This window comes from Oncorhynchus masou, chromosome 26 (assembly GCF_036934945.1).
Source record: "Oncorhynchus masou masou isolate Uvic2021 chromosome 26, UVic_Omas_1.1, whole genome shotgun sequence".
NCBI lineage: Eukaryota > Metazoa > Chordata > Actinopteri > Salmoniformes > Salmonidae > Oncorhynchus > Oncorhynchus masou.
The window spans coordinates 19,457,929-19,463,035 of NC_088237.1; positions in this window are offsets into that span (position 1 = coordinate 19,457,929).

The following is a 5,107-nucleotide window of genomic DNA, read 5'->3' on the forward strand; positions in this document are numbered from 1 at the left end:
TATGTGCAATAGTAATGTCTCACATCATTTCAGAATAAATAACCCAGCCTCTGTAGGGTATGTCAGTCAGTTAGTGAATTTCAAGCTAAGATTCAACCATATGTATTGAGATAAACATGATTGCAACTCCCTAAAATGTCCTGTGGTTCTGTCAAGTTAAAATGTCTCTCCTGCCAACCATTCAGCACCTTCCCAGCCTTTCATTGAGCCCAGCTGAGGCTTGTTGACCAATGAAGACCATGACATTGATGAACCTCAACCTTGTTTAATTGCTGCTAATCACACAGATCTCTTCAACTACAGTTTCCCTGGGGGATCAGGAAAGTCTGTTTGCATAGAGAGGACACGTTGCATTGGCAGTGCATACTTCAGTGGTCTGGGAGTGTTTATATCCCTGTGAGTTTAACACTTCATGACTGAGAGCTGTCCTTCATGACAACAGAACCCACAACAACCATGACTTTTATCACTATCTTCATCTGGATATTTGCCATCTTACTCCAAGGTAATATATTTGACAGAAAATGACCCGGATAATAGCAATACAATTATGACCTCATTTTGTGAATATGCTAAATTGACAAATTAATTAACAATTCATTGCTAATGATACATTTCATATCTGTTTCAGAGTCCAGAGGCCAGATCACTGTGACTCACACGCACACTTCCAACCAACGTCAGTCTGGGATTCCATCTCGAGTCAGTGGCAGTGGATCTGGGAGTGACTTCACTCTGACCATCAGTGGAGACCAGGCTGAAGATGCAGGAGATTACTTCTGTAAGAGTTTACACTACTCCAAAAGTGTCTGGGTGTTTACACAGTGATACAGAGCCGTACTAAAACCTCCCTCAGTCAGACTGCACAGTGACTCTACTGCTACAACAGGGACTTATTCCAGGTGCTGAGGGGGAAGACAGTGACATGGAACACTGATAGAGGAGAGGAGGGAAGGTCAACTTTGGAAATGGTTGGAAAGTATCACACAAATCACACGTTCTCCAACGTCGTCATCATCATCATCATCATGGCTGTAACTTGTTATATTGTTCATGAACTGAAAGTGTATATGAAAGTTATTAGACGTTTTGGAACACATTAACAGTCCATATGTAGAATACAATCTACCGATGTTAAATCAGCATCAGCCCACCAAACCAAATCCCAACATGCTCTTCACAACCAATTATTGATGTGACCATCTAGCATGTATTAATTAGCTGTTAGATCTGTGAATGAGACATGATGCTGGGCTCAAACAGGAGACACATTTATGTTGAGACATACACAACACACTATTATCATAAAGTTTAATATCCATTTGATCTGTTATTAATTCCCCCATAGATGTTAAACCTGTCCACTCTCTCACATCTGGCCCAGCCCAGGGTATTTCACTCAGTGAAAACTGTTCAACTGCTAGACTGGTAGCTGAAGGAGTGAAACTGGGATTTACATAGACAGGACAGGGTGGTTCTGCTTGTCCCAGAATAGAGCATCACTGTCACCATATTAGGAATGAAAAATTATAAATATAAACTCAGCAAAAAAGGAAACCTTCTCTCACTGTCAACGGCATTTATTTTCAGCAAACTTAACATGTGTACATATTTGTATGAACATGAGAAGATTCAACAACTGAGACATAAACTGAACAAGTTCCACAGAGATGTGACTAACAGAAATGGAATAATGTGTCCCTGAACAAAGGGGGGGTCAAAAGTAACAGTCAGTTTCTGGTGTGGCCACCAGCTGCATTAAGTACTGCAGTGCATCTCCTCCTCATGGACTGCACCAGATTTGCCAGTTCTTGCTGTGAGATGTTAACCCACTCTTCCACCAAGGCACCTGCAAGATCCCGGACATTTCTGGTGGGAATGGCCCTTGCCTTCACCCTCCGATCCAACAGGTCCCAGATGTGCTCAATGGGATTGAGATCCGGGCTCTTTACTGGCCATGGCAGAACACTGACATTCCTGTCTTGCAGGAAATCACACACAACACGAGCAGTGTGGCTGGTGGCATTGTCATAATGAAGGGCCATGTCAGGATGAGCCTGCAGGAAGGTACCACATGATGTCTTACATGTAATGCACAGCGCTGAGATTGCCTGCATTGACAACAAGCTCAGTCCGATGATGCTGTGACACACCACCCCAGACCATGATGGACCCTCCACCTCCAAATCGATACCGCTCCAGAGTACAGGCCTCGGTGTAACGCTCGTTCCATCGACGTTAAACGCAAATCCGACCAACACAAGAAAAAGGGACTTTCCTTTTTTTGCTGAGTTTATCTGTTATGAAAAGTAATTGTTTAGCAGTGTGAGTTCTGAGAGCAGATCTTAGAGGTTTATTATCAAATATCACTAATTATCATCACTGGTTTTGGAGCTACAGTATAACAGGATCATTCAGTTGTAGAAAAGACTACATAGGATCTGATGTCCTTTTTATTCTGTTTAAAAACATGAGAGTAGCTATATGCTACAATGCTGAAATGAAAAAATAAGCTGATTGATCTAAATTAGTATGAAATATTCTGTATATTCATGAGATAGTGATCACTGGAATCATGATTATATTAATTATTTGAGATATTTTCTAATAATAAAAAGCTTTATTTGAACTAGATGACATGAACAACTTAATCTCAAAACAGTTCATTTATCACACAGCGCTACTGATATTATTCACAATTATACTATAACATTCAACTCTAAAACACTGTTTCCAGAACTAGCACCATGTGGGGACTCTTGCCCCCTACAATTGCCTCTCCAGTCTCTAGACACTACAGTGACTTCTCCAGAAGGCGGCAGAATAACTGGTGTCGTCATGGGCGACCCTGCAGGTGTACATCTCTCCCTCTTCCCAGCGTGCCTTGCTCAGGGTCAGGGTGCTGCTACGGCTGTCGCGACCACCCTTCTCTTCTTCCCTTCCCTCCACCCTCACGTCCTCCCTGTCCACCTCCCAGCTCACCATCGCCCCCTGGGGGGAGTAGCCACTCAGCTGGCAGGCCAGTGTGTCCTAGGCTTAATATGTCTGGCAAACAGCCCCTAAGTCTTCAAAGACATGCGGTAATACTGTATATGAATTTTTTTTCTTCTCAATTGCACGTTAATATTGCCAAATAATCTTGGTGGTATGCAAACAATTCTCTCACTTCAGTGACTCTGCCATTTACCATTCTACCAAGGTGTCCATAGAGATCTCTAAAATGATATAGCCTGAAAGTATTTCCTCTGTAGATGAAAACATCTCATAACGTTGTTGCAGATGATTACTACTGTCAGAGTGAACACTACCCCAACAGTGTCTGTCTGGGGTTTCACACAGTGATATAGAGCCGTACAAAAACTTACCTCTGCTTTCACAGTGACTTCACTTGTTGAGTATGACTGCAGGTTTATTTTTGTATTTAACCTTTATTTAACTAGGCAAGTCTGCTTAGAACAAATTCTTATTTACAATGACAGCCTACCCAGGACAAACTATAACCCAGATGACACTGGGCCAAGTGTGCTCCGCCCTATGGGACTCCCAATCACAGTCAGTTGTGATACAGCCTGGAATCGAACCAAGGTCTATAGTGACGCCTCTAGCACTGAATTGCAGTGCCTTAGAAATCTGCGCCACTCGGAAACCCCTAAACTCCTGAGTGGGAAGAGACAGTGGCCAAACTGGCCATGTCCGAATACTAGAGTACAAAATAGAAATAGTTTCCAATAGTTTTACATTTGGAAAATAGTAGGCTTACTCCGCATGCATCATCTAATGCGCTATTGCATTGACTCCCGTTATTCATTCATTTTGGTACAGCGCGTCAATTTATTTGATTATCAGCTGTTGTTAAACATGTGAGTCGGAAAAGAGGAGTGAATTCTACTAGATCAAACGCCGAAAATAGTATGCAGTTTAAGTATGTAGTACGCTAATATGGATATATTTGTACACGGCCACTGACCTGGAACACTAACTGAACTAAAGTACACTGAGCTAAATACACTGAGTGTACAAAACATTAGGAACACCTTTGGAATATGGAGTTTCACTGCCTTTTGCCTTCAGAACATCCTCAATTTGTCGGGGCATGGATTGTACAAGGTGTCAAAAGCGTTCCACAGGGGCGCTGGCCCATGTTGACTACAATGCTTCACACAGTTGTGTCATGAAGGCTGGATGTCCTTTGGGTGGTGGCCCATTCTTGATACACACGGGAAACTGTTGAGCGTGAAAAACCCAGCAGCGTTGCAGTTCTTGACACAAACCAGTGCCTCTGGCACCTACTATTATACCCGAGCATCTTTGTGACACCCAGCATCATAACCATGTCATAACAGCTGACATAACCTGTCATAATTGGTAATAACACTATCATGACCCATATATTTACACCTGTTGTGACATATATTGCATTATTTCATCGCTGGTTATGACACCTACATAAGAGTTTGTTTTGTTTTGTAAATCCTTTGTTATTGTTGTAATGAATGCTTTACAGTCATGTTTTGTTTTCTTTGTATTTTAAATAACTTGTAGGAGATAACGTTACATTTTGTGACTATCATGAAGCATTATGACCATCCTGTGTCACTTTACATGAACTAAGAAAATGCACTTTATGACACTGTCGAGAAGCATTACGACCGTCATAATCGAATAAGCCAGTTAGGCTTATGACGAACATGCCCTTATGTCAGTCATCAGTAAAAAGATGGTGTCTTGTCCTGCTCCTGAAATCTGCTCCTGCATTTATTCCGGTCATCAGCAACAGAGCATTTGGTACAGTAGGTGCATGTCTGACATCAACGTGTGTGACATCAATTTCAGACAATGTTATATAACATAAACATACTGTTGACAAGTAGGTGTAACGGTTTTCATGCGGTGAAGGAGAGTCGGACCAAAATGCAGCGTGTAGATTGCGATCCATGTTTGATGAAACAACGTAAAGCACGAATCAATACAAATACTACAAAACAAAAAGAACGTAACGAAAACCGAAACAGCCTATACTAGTGTAAACTAACATAGAGACAGGAACAAGGACACTAAGGACAATCACCCACGAAACACACAAAGAATATGGCTGCCTAAATATGGT